This window comes from Crocodylus porosus, unplaced genomic scaffold (genome assembly GCF_001723895.1).
Source record: "Crocodylus porosus isolate Cpor-Errol unplaced genomic scaffold, CroPor_comp1, whole genome shotgun sequence".
NCBI lineage: Eukaryota > Metazoa > Chordata > Crocodylia > Crocodylidae > Crocodylus > Crocodylus porosus.
The window spans coordinates 108,273,210-108,296,912 of NW_017728931.1; the positions used below are offsets into that span (position 1 = coordinate 108,273,210).

The 23,703-nt window shown below is 39.6% G+C and overlaps 1 long non-coding RNA gene across 1 annotated transcript in view; it reads left to right on the plus strand.

Annotated features, from left to right (window-relative positions):
• LOC109315662 overlaps window positions 1-18,411 on the plus strand; it is a 109,034-nt gene extending 90,623 nt beyond the window's left edge. The window contains exon 2 of the long non-coding RNA XR_002102572.1: window positions 18,213-18,411. This is a non-coding gene — a long non-coding RNA (uncharacterized LOC109315662). The remainder of the gene's footprint in view (window positions 1-18,212) is intronic.
• The last annotated feature ends 5,292 nt before the right edge of the window (window positions 18,412-23,703 follow it).

Sequence of the window (23,703 nt, forward strand, 5' to 3'; positions counted from 1 at the left end):
AACCGTTCTCTGCTGGAGCAGAAAGTACAGCCCAGCCCAGGGCTGGAAAGCATGCTGGGATGCTGGGGGACTCTGATTTAACTTAAACCAGAAAGGGGTCTGGGACAGAAGTTTCATAAACGGATTTGACTCAAATCAGTTAAGCCTGATAACTACATTCAAGCAGGTTTATTGTAAACCAGTTTCAGCCATATCGAAGCTGGTTTATGTGTACTGAACTTATGTTCTCTTACAGGTTTAAACCAGTTTCTGATGACTTAGACCATTTCATGTGTAACTTCTGTCTCTAGCCATTTTGTCTACTCCTAGCCTCAAATATTTGAGTCTTCAGTCAAACTTAGGCTTAGGCTTGCATGGTCTTAATGAACTGGTACAACCTAATTGACTCTTTTATTTCAGTTTAATCTATTCCTATTCTTAAACTGAAACAAGTTGGTCTTACAGCATTGAAAAATTCTGTGCAGTAGATTGCACTGATATAACTATATCGGTTTAAATTCAACACCTTGAGCTAAATAGGTATGATATTACATGTAAATGAATATTTGACTCATTTTAAATAGTTTGAAGCAAATCTCTTAGTCTTGTTATTTTGGGGTCTACTCATGGTTGCCAAAACTTGAAACATGTTTGAGACCAGTACAGGCAACCCCTGCTTAGCGCTCTTAATTGGTTCCAGAAAAACTGAGCGTTAAGCGGAACTGCACTAAGCGAAACCCGTTTCCCCATAGAAGTTAATGTAAATAAAGATTAATTGGTTACTGCCTGCCCTGCTGCTGCCTCCCCCCACACACCGCCCACCTGCCAGTGCTCCAACCCCATGGAGCAGTCCAGGCCTGTACTTCGGCTGTCCTGCTCTGGGCCCCCACTAGTCCTGGCCCTGGGCACTGGCACGGGTCTCATGCTCATGCCTGCCCTCCCCCCCTCGCTACTTCTCACTGCTTCCACCTCTCCTCACCCCCCTTACCTGCCTGCCGGCCACTACGGCCCCACTTGCCAGCCTGGGCACTGGCACTACTGCCGCCCCACTCTGGGCACTGGTCCCTGCTGCTGGGCACCAATGTGGGCCCCACACTCATGCTGCCCCACTCCAGGCACAGGCCCCCACCAGCCCTCTTTTGCAGCTGCTTGTCTCCATCCTCACTGCCCCCTCTGGCACCATATGCCAGCCTGGGCCCACACTTCTGCTGTCCTGTCCTGGGCCCTCATGCCTGCCTGCCTGCCCTCTCACTGTGACTCACTCACCCCCCACTTGCTGCTGCCACCACCACCGCCACTGCTTCTACCTGCCTGCCTGCCAAAACTCCGATTCCACTGACCACTATAGCAAAACTGGCTGAGTGCTCAGCGGAATTGGGTATCAATTCGAAATGAGCACTATAGCAAAACAGTGCTAACTGAAACTGGGTTAAGTGGGAGTTGCCTGTATTCCAAGTAAGGAAGCGGCGCCTATTAGTTTAGAATGCATGCTGGCAACTTAAAATTTCTTATCTCTTTCAAAAGCAGAATAACTAGCACTATCAAGCAAGCTTTCAAGAAATCTCTTCCATTCCTTTTCTTTTAAGTGTGACATGAGGTGTTGGCTAGGGGAAACATGCTGCAAAACAAAATAAGAGATACTGTACTTTTAGAGTTCTGGGGATGCTGATATCTCAGATAGACATGCCTCTAATATTAGTTTTAAAGTCACTTTTACAATAAAAGCTAACAAATATCTTGCTTATCTTTGAACTGAAGTTCAGATACAGGAGTGATTTCTTCAAACTTTTCAGAAAATTTGGCTGCCCAAGTGCCAGCTCACTTGAGATTTTGTAATTGTTCCTGAATATACTAGAGAGCATTTACTATTTTACTGTGAAGCATCAGTACTTAAAAACATGTTTTGTTTATTGGAGTAATCATAAAAGATGCAGTTTTTTTTGCTTATTTGCTAACTTTGTTCAGCAATCCAGAAACAATACTTGTTTCCAAGCAATTGTTGTAAAATTGCAGCAAGACTAGTACAGATAATTTTATATTGTTTTATAACAAACTGTGCTACAAAAAATGCTTTTGTTGGATAACGCAGGACAATGGAAGTCTTGGTCCAGAGAAGTGACATTTAATTACTTTCTGCCAGACAAGCTGAAAAACAAATCTAATTACTTGCAACAGAAAAGCTGATGACCTTCCCTTAAAATCCCGTGTGTGTAGACTGATTAACAGGTTGAACCTGAGACTGAAAAAATGGTCTGTTTCCCTGCGAATACCACCAAACTGCCGTTGCAGTTTGTACTGCCTGTGGGGAGGAAAACAGATGTGTACTGTATACAAGTTGAGCCTAAGGAGGACTTTAGCAGAGCAGGGAAGGAGGCTGGAACAATTGGCCTTCATTTTCAGGAGTTTAACTGGAGATACCCGATTATCCTCCTGAGAAAAAACTTTTAAGATTGGGCACCCAACATTCTGGTCTCTGTCCAGTAGTGGTTCTTTCTTCATTCTGTTTAACAGATCAGTGCTTTGCCTGTTGGGCTGTAGAAGAGAACTTGTACTTCCCTATCCATAATTGCTACATTTCTTCTCATCGCTGGAAACCACCTGAACTTTGATTCACTTTCAAATATTTGATTTTTTTTCTAGCTTCTGAGCAATAGGTTTGCACTGCTTTTCATGGGCAAATAAACTTGCTTATCCAGAGTGTCTCTAAGACAGACCGCAAAACTTTGCATAAAGTGCTGGGTCTGTCAGGTTGAAACTCTATGCATGGTCGCTTTGTAGATACGTGGGGAATGTAAAATTAATGTCTAATGTTGGGAAGCTACAGATTAGACACGAGGTCTGTTCCAGGGAGCAAGAGATTTTACACTTCTGAAAGGTACTATATAAAATTTGTAAGTTTAAATTAATGAGTAGGCAGAGGCCCTAAAGATTTCAGATTGTCTGGTGTGGTTTTGTTTGCCTTTTCTTTTTTGGTGGGTAGGTGCAAATAGAATTCAGTATTTTGTACTCTCATTCCCTTTTGTCTGAGGCTCTGATTTGTTACACACTTATTCCATGAGTTAAACTTGCATTAAGTGTCATAAAATAAAGCAAGTCTTAATGCAAATGCATTGTGGTCTGAGGTTTTTTTCTTAACTTAAACTTTTTTTTAACTTAAATTTTTTCAGTACCAAATGTAAATGTTTGCAGGGTCAGCAGCTAAATTATATCTTAAATTTATTGTTATTCATGTACTTAAAAGTATGCCAGTAATATATATAATGTGCAAAAGTTTGCAACCATATAGGGTTAGCACCTTAAATATTTGTTCTGCTGATTTTCTATATTTGTCATAAACTATATATAACATTATTATGAAATAACTTGTGTATACACATCTATTTGTTTATAAGTTGTCTCTAAGCGCTTGTGTAAAATTTGATTCCATTCTTTATATTAAGGGCTTACCTTTTAATGCTTAATAGCCTCTTTAACCTTGGAGGCTAGATATATACCTTGCTGGGGTCGTTTGACCCCAGTACTCTTTCCTGCCATGGCAGGGTGTTGGACTCGATGATCTGCTCAGGTTCCTTCTGACCCTACCAACTATGAAACTGTGAAACCTTGTTGATGACTGGCTGGAGATTGTAACACACTTCTGCAAGGAAGATATGCAAAAGAAAACAAAATTGAATAGATCTTTTCAGTAAAAATATGATCCTCCAGGGAAAGTTGGATAAGTTTATGGTTCATCTTTTGCAAACACTGCTGATTTTTACAAGGAGGCAGGAATAAATGTGCTGCTACTGTTTATGGAGAAAAATTACATTTCTCTTTTCACTGAAAATAAATCTGTGAATCTCCAAAGACAAACAGCACACTTGGAATATACTTTTATCACTTTTAAGGGAGCCGTATATGGAAATTCATCATTAAGGGGGACAAATGGAGACCAGAATGTTACCACTATATTTTAGTCATTTTAACTTGTCCCTTTTCCCCCTCTCCTTTCGGTGCTTTTATTTTAAATAGGCACTGTGAGAATTTGCTGATGTGTCAGTAGTCTGGGATAGATAACATAACAGTTTCATTTTCTGAATTGCAAAGGAATTAGTCCAGATATATATTTCCATCACACAGTGAGGTGTTCACAGGGGAATCTATGCTCACAAGGTGTCTTACTGAAGAAAATAGGGCTCCATGAAGATATTTAATTGCAGGACTGCAGGACTGATGCCTTTCTGAAAGTTAAATACTTTTCTCACTCTGTTTGTCCTAGAATGGGTGGGTAGGTGTCAGGTGTCTTGCTCAGCCTGCTTGGATGGTATGACTGTGCAGCCTGAGTTTTTGTGTTGTAGATGTGTATTTTAAATCATATGAACAACTGAATTGTTTTTTTTTAAGACTTGTTTTGTTTTCTTGCTGTCAATATATAAGAATAAAAATCTGAAAACTGTTTATTTTGACTAGCCTGCCATCTGGAGCTTCTTTTTTTAATTTTGATCCCTTTGTAAAAAGTTGATTCTCACTAGTTCAGTTCCATAGGCTAGGGACAGACATTACACGTAAACTGATTTAAGTGATCAGAAATCAGCTTAAACCTGTAACAGAACAGCTGTTCAGTGCATGTAACCCATTTGAGAGAATGGCTGAAACCAGTTTGAGATAAACCAGACACCCTCAGCATCCCAGTATACTCTCTGGGCCTGGCAGGGTTCTCTGTTCCACAGCAGGACTGGCCCCTCCTCTCAGCTCCCTGGCTGGAGGTCCAGCAGATACTTGCAGGCACAGCAGGGTCTGCTGGCTTCCCCATGCACTCCCCAAAATCACTCTCTGCTTAAGCAGAGATCCCTTCCTTCTCTCTCCCACAGCACAGACTCTAGCCAGCATGTGGTGTGTTAGCTAATACTGTGTAAGGCAAAAAGGATGGTGTCAACTTAGGGCTTTTTGGAGGCAATCAGCAGCTCAGATGCTAATGTTCCTCCATTCCTTCCTTTGGAAAAAGCTGTATAAGAAGATCTTCTAATGAGTGAGGCTTTGTTTTCTGATGGGGTGTTAAATGCTAATTACAGATCTGATAAATGCCCTGTTATGGGGCGGGGGAACCCCTCCCTAATCACAGTGTCCTGCTGGGCTTGGCCACACTCCCCTCAGCTCAGTTCTGTGCAAGGGAAGGGAGGGCTGGTCTAGCACTCCCTGGCTTCTAGCCTGACCCACTCTAGGCATGTGCCTCCATTTCTGGAGTGACAAGAGAATGTCTGTCCACCTCCAAATCAGTTCAAGATTTGCAGGTTAGACTAACCTGCAAAGACTGAATCAATCCTGGCTCAGCCTTTTTGAATGTCTGTCCCTAGCCATAGAGAGTACAAACTGAGGGGGAGGGGGAGAAATGAGTGACTTGCCTGCTTGAAATCTTGGAGAAGACTGTATTCACAGTAAACTTTTACTTAGGCCAGGTATGCCCCATTGTTACAAATATAGCCCCTTTAAATCTTTAGAGAAAGTATTTAGAGATTCTGTAAACTGGCAGATGTTTTAAATTTTGTTGTTGTGGCTGTAAAAGGCTTCCTGCTCTTATTACTACTGCTACTTTAGCATGAATTACAGGCTAGCAGTCGGTTGACTCTGTTATTTTTCTCTCTTCTTTCCCAACACTGCTAGAGTTAGGCATGACTTCTGCATGTCAAAGGAGCTCGGAGACAGGAGCTGGGAGGAAGATTTTGTTGTAATTAAAAATATATAGTAAAATTTCATGAACATAACAATGACTTTTTAAAAAAACCTAGAATGATTCTGTATCATACTTTCATTCCTAAATATGTTTAGTTAAGCACTGGGATCTTTAGTCCCAGCTACATACAATTCTTAATTGTTTGGGCACTGAAAGGACCTGTTGCTGCATTAGAAATGTAATTTTAGAAATATTATTTTTCTATTGATACTTATATTGTAGGGAAAAAATTTAGATAGAACCTGCAACATTGTGGAAAATGTTAGGCATCAGTCTCACTGTGCAAAACAACATAAGTTACTTCTTCCAATTTCCCTTGAAATTCTGACAGTAATTGTTAAATACTTTTAACATATGAGCTCCACTGGCATTGGGTTTCTTTGCTGCTAACTGCAATATAAAATAATATTATTGGACAGCTAAAATCAAAACTGAGTTGAGTACCAATTTGTGTAGGATTTCTCACGGGGAAAAAAAGAGCAGGCCTGCAGTGGGAGGAGAAGTTCTAACCTAATTCTTCTAATAAATATTTATTTGCTCCAGTAGTTTCTCAGTACTACTTTAGTTTGCTGAAGATTTCTTTGAAAGTATCACCACCCAGCACCCCAAGCAAGTTTCACAGATTTATAAATAAATAAAAACAAGTACATTTTAAGACTGTTGTGCTGAATGCCCTGACCTGACTTCCCATGCAGAATGATTCCAGTTTTTTTAAGACTTTATACCTTTTTCTTGGGTACACTTTCCCTCAGTTGGATCTCTTCCAAACCATATCAGCCAACAGAAACCTTACATCTACTATTAATTTAATTTTTAACTTTGGACCCAAGCTGTTTAAACAGATTACACCCTGCTTTTACCAGAGAAAACTTCCTCATGCATTCATCAAATACATTGGAATTATTTGCCTTTCTGCCACAGGGTATTGCAAAGAAGTGTTATGTTGAGTAACGGTATTGGTGATCTTTGTGTCTTAGAGGGAGTGGATGGATGGATCGGTAAAAGTGTGCACAGTCTGGTAGTAGATCTTCAGGGTTCAGCAGGGAAAACAATTAGTTCCTAGTGATTTTTGAGGGTCTGCGTAGCTCTCTTTAATACTATATAACGGCTATGCGGTTAATTTATTTGAAATAATTCAGTTATCCGACTGAATTAGGCAGATGTGACTTACAGTAATAGTGAGCACTCAACATGCTCGTTACTTCCCCATGTCTGAACTTGTAAAATAGTCTTTGTGCTCCTCGCTTGGCTCAAGCTACTTTGAGTATTTTCTTTCCAGGCTAGCATATGAAGTTGCTTGTGCTTCCAGAGAATTGTGATTAAATGACCATCCCCATTTGGCTAGGAGGGAGGCACTAATATGAGCCAGGATTGAGGCCATGGCAGGTGGAAAGGTGAATGATGTGGCCTGGCCAAGTGGACACAACAGTTAAAGATGTGTGGGATATGTGAACATTCAAATAGTCAGATCAAAATATTTCTATTTGAATACATGGAATATTACTCAGTTCCATCTGTAGAAAAGATACAATGTCTCTGTACCTAGAAAGACTCCCACAAGAAGGAGTCTAGGGATCTGTAGGGGGTTCTGGGGTCCAGGAGGGTTTAGTGGCATCAGGGGAGCTAGCAGGGTCCATGGAAGGTTTGGGGGGTTCTTTCTCCCACTGCCTAGGAACAGGAGCTGTGACTGTCAGCAGTGGCACAGCAGCATTGGAGGGACCAGCTGTGGGGAGAGAGACCCTGGACTCCTCTCCCCACAGCCCCTCCAGCTGTGGGGAGAGAGATCCCAGAGCCCTTTTCCCTGCAGCCCACTCTGCCAAGCAGTGGTGCATCTGCAGGGACAGAAACCCCCCTTTCCCATCTCCCATCCACAAGGGCTGGAATTGGAGGCTGTCAGTGATGATAAGGGGCTCTACTAAAAGCTAGAGAGCAGCCCTATGCAGTGCTGCTTGAGATGGCAATGATGATCGCACTCTAAACTAACCCTTGATTGGGGTCTGCCATAGATGATTGATAGAAGCGCTCTAACAAAGTGCTTTAAGTTAGCACACATTCATCGAGGGTTAACTTAGAGCACAATCCACCACTTTTAAAGCATTCTTGAAAGCTGTGAACGGCTGTTCAGTTAAGGCCTTACAGCACTTCCTGCCTGCTCAATGTGCAATATGTGTAATGTCTGTACCTAGTTTGAGAGTCTGTTGGTACTGAAAACTTTTGCCAATAAAATTATTTAGCTCCCTAAAGTTAGGGAGGTGCCCCCTTCTTGATTAAGCATGCTTAAGTCTTGGGCCAGTATGAAGTGTAGTAACCATAACCACTCCCCCCAAAATGGGAGAGGATAGGAGAAGATCACGTTGGTCTCTACTTTTCTTCTAGTAGCCCAGTTATTACAACACTAACCCACGAAGGAAACTAGGTTCTAACACCTGCCTCAGCTGTAAGGGAGCTCAACCCATAACTCCCTCCTTACCAGAAGAATGCGTTAACTTCTAGGCTTAGAATGGAGCACTCTTGACACTCCTCTCAAAGCTGTGCTGGTATAAGAATGCAAAATCTATGCAAAAGATAGTAAGCATAATGGAGGCAGATGAGGGAGTACTTGGTTCTGTTCCCTGCTCTAGTGACTGCTTATTTGTTTTCAAACATCATTGGATAAAAGCTATTAACAGTGTAGCTTAGGTGGGGGAGGATGTAGGTTTGAATCCCACTGGTAAAGGAAGGCCTGTAACCCAGGTCTCTACTTGCTGAGTGAATTTTAACCATTCACTTGTAAAAGCAGACGCAACCAAAATCACCACTTTTTCTTCCATGTTTTAAAAGAAAGAAGTGGGGGAAAAGCTATTCTTTTAGCTAAGTACAGATGCTCAAAAAGCCCAACGCTGAATTGATTCAGTGTTTGCAGGTTATTCTAAGCTGTGTGGATAGAACTGATAAGAAAATGAACAGACGTTCACTTCTGATTCTGAAAATGTAGTCACATGCCTGTAGTGGCCCAGGCCAGAAGCTGGGTGGTGCTAGAGCATGCCTCCCTGCTTGGGTGGAGCACAGCGTAAGCCAAGGATAGCCCACCCACCCTGTGAGGAGTGGGAGCTTGTGGGAGAGGTGCAAAGCATCCAGGGATGCTGGGGGACTGTGAATTAACTTGAATGTGGAGGGGATCTGGGACAGAAATTCAGTAAACTGATTTAACCTAACTAAATCCATTAAGTCTGACGCTACATCCACCCAGACCTAATGTCAATCAGTTATGTCCATTTTGAAAGAGGTTTATGGGTACTGAACTTCTCTTGTGTTACAGCTCTGAACTGGCTTCTGATTATGTATACTGATTTATGTGTAATTTCTGTCCCTAGCCAACAGGCTCTGGTCTGTGAATCCTAGTCTTGTACAGGTTCAGAGTCCAGGAGAAGTGGGATTTCAGATGCAACTGTCTCTCTTCCATCTTTCTCACTGACTAGCTTCAGCTCAGGTTGACTATTGTGAATGTCATTCCTAGGTACTAACTCTTTCTTCCCATTATGTAGGTAACATAAGTGCCTACATCAGCTATATGCATTTCATTCCTGAAGCTGGGTGTCTAAAAGAGCAATTCATGTGGATCTTGGCCTGACTGGCAAGCAGTTCCTCAGATTAACTAGCTGTTTAAGGATTATGATTTAGGTAAAGAATTGCAAAGTACAAGCTGTATAAGTAGTAGGTCAGGAAGAATGCAGGCATTTTTTACTTTGATGTGCAATAACCTACATACTATTTTCTGGTGTCTTTTAACAGCTGCAGTGTGTGTTTGTTTTTTTTTCAGTTATTTTGGTCACTTTTTGACACTGTTTACTGCTTGGGTTTCTCTGGAAACTAATAATAGGGCTTGTTTTGCACAATGTAAAAGAAATACTAAATGGGCAATTTAAACGGTAAGCCTCACTTCATTTGACCTATACTATTACATAATGACATTATCAGTAGAATTCCTTATCGCCCTCAACTGTTCTTTTGTGTTTTTGCTGGAAGGGAAGTAAGGGAAGAGAAGTACATCAAAGTAAATGATTTTGATAAATGTTTTTTTAACACCAACTGTGTAAATATTGAGGCAGTAGCAGCAGTTTCCATATTACATCAAATGCTAAGTAGGGAAGCAAAGGAAGGAGAATATCCTCAAGACTACACACCCAGGTCTGTGCTAAGGTAGAAAGTACATGAAGTGGGGTGAGGGCAGGATCTGTTCTCCCATGCTACTTGTGTAGCTGAAGAATCTGGAAAACAGCAATAGGCATGAAACAGGCCTTGCCCCGTCAACTTCTACCACATCTTACTTTTACTTTCCAGTGGGGGTAATAGCTAAATGGCTTCAATTTTTGTAAAGTTTGTTTTACTTATAATTTTGATATTGGGGGGGAGAGGCAAGGATGGGCAGGTTGGGGTCCATTGTTGGTATGAAAACTAGTGTTGAAAGAGGTGAAACTTTGATGAGATGAAAAATTCTATTTGTCAGCCAGCCTTGATTTAAAAAACAAAACAAAACAAAAAAACCCAAAAACCCCACCTCCTAAACCTCTTCCTCATGTTCCCGGTTTCAAAATAAAGGCTCGTTGATTCTGTGTGATGAGGCTGTCTTTATTGGCTGCTGTAGCATATCTGTTATGTGGAGATGGGATTTTAGTGTGCCAGAATACCCAAATTCAAATTTGTCAAAAACAAAAGCTCTCCAAGATGTTAATTCACTCATTCAGATTCTTTTTAAGCTTTCATAAAGTTTATTACCGGTCATTTAGTTATTTAAGAACTATAAATAGCACCGTGTGAAACTTAAATGGGATTTGTCTATTTTTTTTGAGGGTTCAAGACAGAGGCAAGGAAAATGCACAATTTAGCCTTTTCCCCCTTTTCCTTTCTGCCTTTCCTGCATCTGCCTAAGTCTGAACCTGGTCCTTTGGTATACAATGTACCTTTTTTTTATTCTTGACCAAATCAAAGATCTTTCTGTACTCTGTCAATCTGTGAGTTTTCATAAGGGAAACAAACTAAGTATTGTCATGGTGTATGCCCCTGGAGAGCTGCTCTGCAGACATAAGTTATAACTCATCTCTCTAGAAGGAAGCTGATGTTTGTACAAAGTGCTAGTTTACTTATTTGAGACTTACAAAAAGTCTGGAATCTGCAAAGCTTCTCCATATTACAGTCACTCTTGTAGAAGTTGTCTACTTTTATTGTAACATCAGCTTTCTATTAAGTGAACAAGAAAAGTTTAAATAATCTGCGTTTGGACACAGTAAATGAGAAACTTCACTGAACATCTTTCACAAGAGTGTCTCAGTCAGATCGTCTAAGGGAAGCAACTGCAATTATTTAGCTTTATAGTTGTTACATAGTCAGTTTGCCGCCAAAACCTGGCTTGTATTTCAATTTACAGTTCATGGTACGTAGGGCTTTCCTGCCCACCAATGCTTTAAACTTGAATTGAATTTTAAATTAACATAGCACTGTGCTATTTTCAAGCTAGATAAATAATCATGCTCTCCCCCTGTTCTTAAGAATATATTTGATATCTTAGTATGAACTACATTTCCGCTATGGATATTTAATGTGTTCTGCTTGTCTTCACTTTCTTTAGAAAGCAAAGAAAAACAGTTGTTGGGCTTTAAAAGTGTTGTTTGCTCTTCAGTAATCTGGCACTTCACAGTTTTTAAGAATTTTCTCTCCTGATTTCCATCCTCACTGATGGCTTTTCCTTCTGTATTTTTAGCTTTATACTCAGTGTTGTTAGGAGATGTTTTTGTGTTAAGATATTCTGGCTTTGTGTTCACCTACCGCAGAATCTCTGCTACGATGCAGTAGCCGCGTTTCAGGTCTCGTAGCATTTTATACTGAGTTTGCATGGGTATAATTGCTTGCAGGAGGTGTCAGGAAGGGAAGAATTTGGGTCAGCCTTTGTTAAGCTGAAACCTCCTCTTGCTTTCAGAGCAAATCTCTCTGAAACTTGAAAGATAATGTACCTAGGAGGAAAACTAGGAAAGTCAAATTTACCTTTTGTAATTAAAGCTTCTAAACCCACTGGCACTGGAATGAGTTGGTAATATTTTAACAAGGAGTAATTCTCAATTTTTTTTTCTGTTAGCCTGAGAGAGAACATGCCGTCACACACCAGTTTTGCATTGAAAGGCATTGAAATACTTAAGATCATTCTTTTTTCCTCAATTTTCTCCCATGTCTAGGAAATCTATAAGCAGGTGAGTTTATATATGCAGTTTGCTAGCACAGTTAAATGTTTGTTACCTCTGGAAAAATGTCCCCAGTACAGGATAGTATGAGAGGTTAACTTGTGTAATTGGAAGTGAAGGGTCAAGGACCACTCCCTCAGGGAAATGCTTTCAAAATACTTGCCATATTGTGCAATCTTGTCCATTCCAGAGCAGAGCTCCTCAGAAATAGTTTTATTATCCCCAGGGATAAATACCTGGAAATGTTTCTTAATAATGCTCAGAGCAGGACTGAGTTCTGACATGGGCAGGAAAAATTGTCCTAATTTTACTTTCTAGATTTGTTAGTGGATTTCTAAGAGAAGACTTGTTGGTAGCCTTAATGACTTCTGCCCCCCCTCTTTCTTTTTTTTCTTCCCCAGTCTCCTTGTCTTTCGTAGCTGCCAGCCCTAAAAATCAAGCGTCTGACTTCGCTTTTGTTTTTATTAACAAGCCCAGTACTGAAATATTTGAAGTGCAGGTTTCCCTTGCTTTCTGAGGGTTCTGATTCGCTCTTATATGATGACCTTTTTTAGACCAAAAATTCATTATAGGCAAGGTAAATACACTCTTATGAGAGGTGTGGTGGAAGTCTGCAGTCAGCTGCTTCGTGTGGTGCATTGTGGGAATGACACGCACCAAACTATAGTCTCCTGTGTGGATCTGTGCTCTTTGCTAGTTGCCTGCGACACGTGTTTCTGTAGTTGCCATCCCCATTATGATAGTGCCCGGTGCTTGTGTGTACTGTCTGCTGTTGGTACCAAAATTGTCTTGTAAAAGTGGTAGAAATGGGTCTGAGGGTCAGTATAGTTGAGATCTTAGAACTAACCCTATTTGTTACACTGTAAAGTGGTTTCCCTTCATGCGAATTCAAGTAATGTGCCGTTTTCCAGGAACACATGTACAGCATAAAGTGAGGGAAACCTGTATTCTGTTTCCTAGATTGCATTAATCAAGGGGAAAACATTTCAAATTGGACAAGAAGTTAAGCAGGTCAGTCTGAGTTATCCTAAAAGTTCTCTTAAACATGGGCCAAACCTAGCATCTTCCACCCTCGAGGTGATGAAATGTAAATGAGACTTCTTTGGAAGGTGTTTACACAAAGAAAGCCTTCTGTCATAGCTTAGAACCTGTCTGATGAAAAGCATTTTAGCATCTTCAGATCATTCCACAACAGAGATTACTTTCAGTACATGGAAAGGTCCTAGAGCAAACTTTTTGGGGGAAAGTTAAACAGCATATGTTGTAATTCAGCGACTGAACATTATTATTTTTTTTTTAAATATGACTTTTGCTTAGTGTTGCATGCAGTCACTAATAAGATACCCTTATGTGGGCATTGGCAATATGAGCTGTAGTGCCATTTGTGTTTATGCTTGAACTTCAGCCAGACTATGTGCCAAAGAGATTAGACTCTTGTCTTTGGTTCTGGGGAGAGGAGAGCCTAAGTGGCCTTATCATGGGGTTTTGACTCACTCTGTTGTTTTCCCCACTCTTTATAATTCATTGCTAGACTTCTAATTTTTGCCAGAGAGCAGTGCACACCCTTGCAGCTGGGCCTCCATAATGACCACCTACTTCTAGACTGACAGCATGGATGCATAAATCTCATCCATCAGGGTGCCTAGTTTTAAGCGGTCTCCCCCACCCTTTTTCTCTGAAGAATAGTGTCCCTTCTGCAACAGCTTCATTTACCACCCACTAGCTGTGCCCACTGTGCCAAGAGGCTGCTAGTGACTGTTCTCCTGTCTATACTAAATGTCAGGAAATTGTTCTTTTCTGATGAATATACAATCTTTTTTTACCCTCTAATGACAATTATTAGTGTAAATTGAAGCTCATTCAGTGGCTGTATTTGACACAAACATTATACAGCATGGCATTCAGTTCCTGTGATGAGCAGAACTGACTCTGATGTTTTGAATTAAGGAGCTGAGTATGAAAGGACCTCTCAGGAATAGGCAACTTGGCTGAAAACACTGTTTTTTATGAGGTCTTAAGCTTGATATCTCCATATCCTCTGAGGCCCTATATTAATTCTAAAAGATCACTTCAAACCATTGAATGAGGGCAGAGCTGGGTATGCGCCTGCATGCCCATGGGCACTCAGCCCTCCACCCCAGCCTCGAATCGACTCCAAGAGGCTCCAAGATCTATCACAAGAGGCTCCAAAATCTGCTGTGCCTATGCTTCCACCACTTCCTCAGCCTCCCACTCCCCAGCAGCAGCATGGATGCAGCTTCCAGCCACTGGGGCTGGGAAGCTTCCAGCTATTTCCACACTGCAGCATGGCAGGGAGAGAGAAAGAGAGGAGAAGCAGCAGCAGTGTGGCTACAATTTGCAAATACCTGGTCTTGGTAGCTCCCCACTGGCTGTAGGCTGTGCCACAGCTGCAGCTGAAGAAAAAAGAGGCTAAGAGAAGTGGCAGTGGTGCAGGCACAATTTCCAGCTGTATGTCTTGGTTGAGGGTGCAAGAAAAGGCCCTTCCTGCTGCTGACAAGCCACCGAAGCCATCCACACTGCATTGGACCAAAGCATGGCTGTTCCAGCCTATGGCCTGTAAAAGATTGCCCTCCCTGTTCTCATCTGCTCTAACAAAATATAAACTATACATTAAAAAGCAGTTTTACAATATTAATGACCATACCCACATGCACTGGATCAGAATGCTTTCATTTCAACTGGCGAAGGACACTAGCTGCTCACGCTGGCTAGATCCAACAGATCAGCACACATTAGCAAAGACTCCATCTTTCCTGCCTCTCTTTTATACTGCTAGATTTCTTGTTGGATCAGCTTCTGATTTCTAGGAAATTGTCAGAAGTAGCCCAGACTTCCACACAGCCTTACCTTGTCCTTTCCAATACACAACACCTTATTTTCTTTGTTCATCCTCAGTGGGTCTCCCCTGACCTCCTGGAGCTGACTTCCTTGGCCTACCAATCAGCTTCCTATTGTTTACCTACTTTTTTCTCCCACATAAGCACATCTATGGCTTATTACATGTCATCCTGTCATCATTAGCATTTTGACTATGTCTGTTTCAAGTCAGATTTCTGGAATTGGCATGCTTCCACCCAGTATAATAAAATATCCCGGTGCCTCTTGCATATTACAGTGCATTTCATAAGCCCTATGCTTAACATTTAGGTAGGTCAGATAGCAGGCTAAAAGGTGAGTACTGTAGTTCCGTGTCTTACTTATTCAGTTTGAGCTGTCTTCTAGTTTCTGTCCTTATAACAACTCGTGTAACGATTTGGAAGAGGCAGATATAGTATGATGCTGTTTGGAGTAAATGGAACATGGAGTTGCTTTCCAGATGCAAAACCTAATGTTTGGCTTTAGGTGGGTTGGTGGTTTCCGATTTCAGGTTAGTTTACTTATGTTAGGCAGAGTGAGCAGAGACCTATGACAAGAGAGAGCCACTCTGGGGGGGGGGAAAAAAGAGTATTTTCCATGTTGGTATTGCATGACTCTCTTCCTTTTTTTGTAAATTGGTTGTAAACTGTCAGAGGTGCTAATAATAGTGTCAGTGACCTTCATCTAGGCAGCTGGAATAATTGAACAGAGTTGTTTGGGGACAGGTTGTAGTCATTGACTGATTTGCAGATAACAAACTGCTAAAAGAAAATTTGGCAAATGCTTTCACCCTTGCACATCTCTTTACCCTTTAATTTGCTACTAAACGGTGTCACAGTAAAATAAAATACCATTTATACTGTTTATTCCACAATCTTCTAATCAAAGCTGCGGGGTTGCAGGTTCAGGCCTTGATAACCTGTATAGACACCACCTTCTCTTTTCTTCTTCCTTCTCCATGGAACTAGGCAAGACTAGCTTAATAACACTATATGTGTTAGACGGCTTATTTCTTTTCCAGATATTACTTTGTACCATTGGAATGATATTGCAGGAAATGCTGTTAGGAGCTCCTATACTGGTGAAGTTTTGTACAGAAATATATACTTGAACAGACACAAGTTTTTAATAAATTGTTTTGGTAATGACTGTTTGAGTCTGCACTTGTTTGTTTTTAAATTTACTTCAAGGATCAATTACAATTAGCCAATCATATGTTGAGTACTTAACATTCAAACAAAAAAAAGTTTGCAAAATATAAACATTTTTTTCTGAATCTTGTCACTGTTTTAGTGACAGCTGTAAAATTGTAGAAGTCACAGTTCAGTCCATCAGCTTTATAGTTTGGCATAAGTTGTTACTATAAAAGGTATATTTATTGGAAGAAAGTCTGAGGGAACTATATGGCTCCCATGACCAGAAAATGACTTGTGTAACCCACTGTTGACCTAGTAACATTTAGGAATTGGCACTTCTATTGCACTTTTTTTCTTCTGCTTCACATAAACATGAACATACAAGAATTTGGTGGGTAAATGCACTTTATTAATGGTTTAGAAGTAGATGCATCTGAGGCATTTTCAGCAGAGGAAGTAGAAGTGCTTGAAGAAGCTGAATAATATTCAGATGTGCAATCTATAATTGCCTGAGATGGGGTCCTCTTTTGTAGAGGACTGGAATGAGGAATTGTTCTAGCTTATTAGGTACTTACCAGTTTTGTTTTGATGAAAGGAGGTGCTTGAATGTAAGGAAACGAAACATTGAGTACTATGTAATGCTACTCTTCTGGCTTTTTTAAATCAAGCATAAATATATTTAAGGATTGCCAAAAAGGCTCACCAATTTTTCTTTTCTGAGTGCTTCTTAAGAAAGTAAACATGACAGCTGAGAAATAAATTTAATTCAGTTGGCTTAAGATATTAAGTCAAGGTAAAGCTCAGTGACTAGTTAGCCTGATGAATGCCATTACATCTTTCCACATATGTTTGTAAGTGACCTTTGTGCTTTTTGCCCTTTGTCTTGGCACAGTTGGAAGCATTACTGGGATGACTGTGTTGGCAGTGAGGGCCAAGGAGAGTGTTAATGGTTTCTTTAAGCTCCTTTGACAGCGATATATGGCATGAGTTGAGAAATGCGGTTTTCAGTTTTTTAAAAATCACATAGATATAAATAGTGTTCCTGGAAATTAGTGTTCTTTTTGTACAGTAACTGTAAGTAAGTATTATAATCCTGCCAAGCATAGAAAAAAATTTTAAACTTATCTCCTGGTATTATCAGTGGAAGAATCCAGAATGGGAAGAGCTTCTTAGTTTATTCTTAAGTACCCATGAACTTATTAAAACAGTGCAGTTCAGTATTTTTACTGTACAGAATCAGTTATTTAATATGTTTAGTAATCTATTGTTAATCCATTGTCAGGCCTTTCTCTCTCTTCTGAAGGGGAAAGATACTTGAAAACTTTCAATTCTAGAAAGTTGTCTTAGTTGTATTATAACATGGTGACTTGCTTATGGTAGGGTTTTCCTTTCTACTAAACTGTTGGGTAGTATTCCACCTTTACTTCTCTTCATTAAAAAAACTATCACAAGGAACCAAATTCTGCTGTCCATATACCTAGTTATTAATTAGGGGATAGGAGGCTAAAGTCCAGGATTTAACCATCTATTGTTTACAATTTAGTTTTTGAAAATGAGAGCTCCTGAGTATTTATCATTCTCTTGAAAATCAGGCTGCTTAATAAGGTTCTTCCCTTTTAGGCAGCCACCCCTAGAAATATTGTCCCCCAACATACATATACTATAAAACTGAAGTTGGCCCATCTAATAGTACGATAATGTTGCAAACTAGATGGATGAAAGGTGTATGAAGGGAGGGAAAGCAAAAATTGGTATATAGGATGATGGTATGAGTCTTTAAAACAATGTGTAGGGTAGAGATAATGGTATATAAGTTAGACTCTTGGTTCAAATCAGTTCTGGTTTGTTGACCCAAGAGTCAGCCTCTGAAAACTTGTAAATTTATCAATTTAAGGAAATACGCCGATTAAACTACCCTCTTGCCTTTTAAAACTGTCTTTTCTAAGTCTGTGTTGACACCTGGAATGGGAAGTTTTCATGTTCTACACATAGTTGGGTCTGTTCCTTCCATCCTATATTTTTATTCTATATGTAGATAAATACTTAAATTGATATATATTTGAGACATGTACTTGGATTTCAAAAATCAAAACTTGACCTGCCATTATCAACCCTGATAACCTCTCCTCTTAAAATTGCCACTTTGAATGTTCAACAGGTTGGGTCATTTAAAGAGAAAGCTAAGCTAAAATGTTATTATAATATTATAAATAGTTATTTTAATGTGTTCAGTTGTCTGATTTACAATGTCTCATTGTATTTGTTGAGAAACTTAGAAGTTCCTTCTTTTCCTTCCAGGTAATCGGATCAAGAAGGCCAGTCCAAGGCTTCATTGTAGGGCTTGCATTGGCCCACTGGAGTTCAGCCGAACAACAATAAAACACTTATACCATCTCATCTCCTTCCTTATTCCCAGTAGAAGCTGACTTATCCTATCCAAGAAGCACTCCTGTAACGTGTACACACATTTTTTTTGAACTTCCTAGTTTTCAGGTAAGCAAGCTCTGTTTTTGACAAAATGTAAGGGTTTTTTTCAATGAGAAATGCTGTTCATCTTAAAATTTATGGTATCCATTTTATTTTAAGGTAGAATGAGATCCATGTTTTTCTTCAAAACATCCAAATGGTATCATGTCCAGGGCTAAGATAATGGGGGCATGTTGCTATTCATCAAAACTTCCAGATGTTATTTCAGTCTACAGTGGACTTCTATTATTACTAATGGTGGTAAACATTTCAAGAGTTGATCTTACTAAAAATGGCTGGAGTAGGCAGAACACATTTGTGCCTAGACCTTGGCATTTGCTCTCTGCTTCATTCCAGGTCATCTCTTGGGAATTTAAATAATGCATTATTGCAGTGAGTCTTGAAGGTGTGGATTGTTGCCCTTTGTCTTTGGAGAAGGGCAAATAGATTTCAGGAATATTGGTTTTAGCTTGGTTGGTTTTAGTTTGTCTAATAAAAGATATCACTTCTATCCCAAGAGTTTTGTCAGCAAATAGATTTAGCACTGTTACACTATCAAATTTGTTCATCTTTGGTGGTGCAGATTGGCTTAGCAGGGATCATAGTAGAGATTGCAATCAAGGCCCCACCTCCCACTATGCATTTTTCATTGTGAAGTATCTGTTATGTTACCGGTGAGGATTAAGTCGCTCAAATGTATTTCTGTGAACCTTTTTATCACGAAATGAAGACAGCCTGCGTGATATTTTGATGAATTTCCTGCAAGTGCTACATTTTAGAGAGGTTCTTCCAAGTCTGGTATGTGTTTGGCTGATATTTGACATATGTACCTCTTTGAACCAGTCACATAGCTCTAAATTTCTGTCTTTTGTAGCCAGTAATACTTGGCCACAAGCTGAACTTTTAAGAAGCTAATTGTTCCAAAAAGTCATTACTTTTTTGCATTAAACCAAGAAATCATAACAAAATGGGGGAGAGGAATCAGAGTACCACAGAAGCCATATTAAGAGAATTGGCAGAATATATCTTTGAGTGAGTGTTCTGTCATTAAGTTGGTCATTTGCTGTAAGTCAGGCTGTTTATTCTAGTATGGATAACGCAATACAAGTTTCAGTTTTACATATACCTGAAACTTAAGTTATTGGGGAGATTGGGGGAAGGGAGGGAAACAAGCAGATTTTCAAAAAAGTGTATGCAATGGGTCTAAATGTAACAAGGTGTTTTTTAGAATAGGCACTACTTCAGTTTATTTAAAATACCATAGAGGTGAGTGTGTAAGAGGATATGGATGACCAAAATATGGTGGATTTTATCGCCTTTTATATTTCCTTATAATTTAAACTGTATGGCATGATATGGTTTATATTTCTATAAAGTCTTATTTTTAACTTGGGTTATTTCCCATTTTTCAATTTAATTTAACTTTTTTTTTTTTTTTATAAAGTACACTTCTAACAAGTGAAAGATGTCAAATTAATACCTACCAATACATTCTCTTAAAGGCACAGAAACTTAGCATTTGGAGTTATTTCTTTCGTGTCTCACTAGTAGCAATATTGCATGGAATACAAAACCAATATCATGGCCAACTGTAATCCAGAAAGACAACTCTCCTTTATTATGAAATTTGGGGTTATAGACTTCCCAACTAGGATGAAAATTCTTTGGGCAGTTATATTATTTGTAGGTGTAATCTGTAGTTTTCAGATAGATGACAGTTTCGTCCTTGCATCTTTTCTGAATTTCTTTTGCTCAAAAGGGAGAGCTACATTTCTTCCGAACCATAACTCTGATTTAATATTGAGTAGTTCTAACTTTTGGCTCCAATTTTTACAATATTCAGGCTAAGGAAACTTTCAGGTTTCTACTTTGTACTGAAATGAAAAATTCTCAAATTTCATTCTAAACTGTTATTTACTTGTAGAGGAGTATGTTCAACAATATAAAAAGTCTTTTCAATGACTAAACTTCAGTATCTGGTAATAGTTATTTTTTATGAGTGATGCTAACAGGACTTGGGAGTAGTTTTTATGTGTCTAATTTTTTTTTTTTTTTTTTTTTTAACTGCTGGTTTATATTTGAAGTCTATTTCTTTGAAGAAGGAATTAGGATCCCTATGCTTTTAATAAAATCTGTTAAGAAATAAAAATCTACTGTCAGCAGTCTAGATAGGACATTAGAATATCTGGTTCATTGCTCTAAGGAGTCTGTAGGATAATAGATTGGAATATTAAGTGCTCATTATTATGTTTCTAAAACCAGAGTATGTTCAAATAAAAGGAATGAATTTGATCCAAGTCTCCTTTACTTGTTTTGTGGATTGTGCAATCTTTACACCTGCACAGAATAGGTATTGCCTTACATCTACTTTCCCCTTGTGTAACTGAATGTACTACTGTGGCTTTGATTTATAACTGTTTAATGAACACAAACATTAAGTTGTGCAACTCAGACTTGTATATCACTTTGTCAAAAGAACACTGTCATTCTGTAAATTCACAGAAAACTGCCCTATAACTTGCTCAATATTCGAGACCAAATTCTTGATTCAGTAGAATCAAATTCTATTGAAGTTCCTACTCTTTTAGATTTTCTTCCCTTGGCTTTCAGAAGGAGTGGTAAACTCCATGAATCTAAGCTATCATAAACATTTTGGTCAAATTTATCAGATGTGGAAATACTTGATCCTTTCTTCCTGAGAATGCCAAAACAAGTCTAGGTATGTACCTCATATGCTGATGTCATGAGTTCTAAATGCAAATCAAGCTTCTAATATGACATTTCTGTGCCAGAAGGAGTTAATGGTTACCATCAATCACAGACCTGGTAAAAGTTGACAGGTGTTCTAATAGCCCTTTATTCAGGCTAAATGAGAGAGCAATTATATACCCATTTCCTAGTAATGGCAGAAATAATAGAACTAGCTAAGGCAGATGCCAGAATGGCAAGACCAGAGTAGAAGCTAAGTCGCATGGCCCAAGGGGGTTTCCCTGAAGATTGAATGCAAATGTGTTGGTTTAATTACAGATAAATCTGTTAAACTAATGTTCTATGTGTGGTGTGCAAGGAATGAGAGAGAGAGGAGGCAGGGAGCAGAAGCAAGTGATTCATACCCTGGACAGAAGCCAAAATATAGAGTATTTTGGGGCAGAGTGCTCAATAAAAAAGTAGATATGGATTTCTTGACAAGGGAACTTTGTTCCTGCTGCGTGCAAGAAGATTTTGTGTGCCTTTCATGAACAGGATTGTACCAAAGTATACCTAAGTCTAATCGGTTTCTCTTCCTGCTGGAAATAAACACTCATAACAGAGACCATCAGTTCTTTAAAATGATACCTGTTTTCTATCTTAATTTACTTAAGACCAGCTTCAAAGTCTGTGGAAGTTGATATAGATTCTTGTTGACTTTGGATGTCACCTATACAGTTTATGAAGACATTCTCTGCTAATAAGGTCCAGTCCATATGTGCACAAAGAATTGTGTTGTCTCTAATTTAAATGACATCTTTTTTTCTTCTGCTTTTAGGCAGAACACTAGTAATGCATTTGAAAATATCAAGCTGTTGCATTTACTAGTGGCAAGACACCTTTGGTCTTATGCAACTTGCATACTATATATTGGTAAAGACAACTTACGTGATTCTTCAACTAAATGGGGAAAAACAGCTAACTTGAAGTTTAGATCTCTAGAGAAATATCACAGCATGATTTTATTTTGTCTGAAAATATATTGACCAAGTGACAGCAGCTATCAGAAGCAGAATTTTAAGATTGGTTAAGAATACATATGTTTAGCAAGCTTGGCACTGAAGTCCACCCACCTAAAATAAATGAGTGCTGTGGAATACATTGTTTGGAATGTTACATTTGTCACATTTCATTCTTGTAGTGTTACCTCACCTTAGGACACTTTGAGTAGATTTCCAAGGCCCATAGAAATCAATAGGAATTAGAAATAGGAAAGTATTGAAATATCTGAAAGCTGCTCTTTCTGGTATTTTTGCTTCCACACCCTCATCCCTTGCTATAAACTTACCAGTCAGGTCCCATTTTTATGTTCCTTTCTTGCATTGCCATCACTGGTTTGTTTTGTTTGATCCCTGTTCTTGGTCTCTTCTCATTACCCCATCAGTCTTTTCCCCCAGGCTCTTTCCTTAAATCTTTTCTGAAATCCACTTATTCAAGGAAATCCTTTAATCTGTAATCTTTTATATTTATATATATAGGAAAATCCAAAACTCAAACTACATAATCCCCAAGATTCTTTACTATGTGCTCATCTCTTTCCCCAACACTTCCTGTGCTGTCTAATTTTTTGTTCTAATCTTAAATTAGGCCCAGTTTCTAAAATTGGATCTAAAGAGACAGAATTTTATGCCTGTCCAGAGTCCTATTGAAGTAAGAGGGTTCTGCACAGGTATAGAGTTTCAGCTTGTGTCCCAGTTGCAGAATATGGGACCTTAATCTGTAAGGAAAAATACAGACAGTCAGCAAGTCCAAGGGTGAATGGATTCAATCTTCACAGTTCTGTCCAAGGGTGCAGACAGAAGTGACAATTTTTGCCTGAGCTGGCCCCAGAAAGCAGTCTATAGCTGTGACCAAACACAAATACATGGCTGCAGACAGCTTCAAAAAAGGCCAATCCCATGCAATGAGGGATTAGATAAAGGCATTTAAAAATGTAGTGTCTTTTGTATCTTGTGTCTGCAGAGCTCCCAACTTGTCACTGTTTTCAGGATGGGAAGTGGGAAAAGGAGTGAAGGGAGTTCAGTCTGGGGGGTTTTCAGCCTCCCCTGGAGAGTGGGGTGGATGTATTGAAGCCCTCCCCCCCCCCAAGGTGGGGCTCACCTCACTCTTCAGCACCCAATGGGAAACCTTAAGAACAAATTCCCTCCGCTGCTTCTCCCCCCTCCCATTCTGAAAACAGTGAGCACTGGCACAGAGCTAGGGCCATTGCTATGGGAACCTGGCTGCATGCTCCCAGCTAAATTTCCCTCCCCTCTGGAACCAATGGTGAACTTCTGTTTGGTCTGGGGTAATGTTGTAACTCAGAACACTTTGCAGAAATCATTCTGAGTTACAGCTAGGAGCTGCACGTCTGTCTGCACCTTTAGCTGCATAGCTAAACTGATAAGCAAGTGACCAGACATTTGCTTTTGATTCCAGAAATGAAGCCACATGACTTCAGTGGACTAGGCCAGAAGCTGAGGGGGTGCTAGAGCACATCTCCCTGCTCAGGTGTGTCGGGGAAAACCGAAGGATCGGGCCCCAAGGTCACGGTGGGCCGGGGTGGCAATTAGATACGGACAGGTGGGATTAGCGG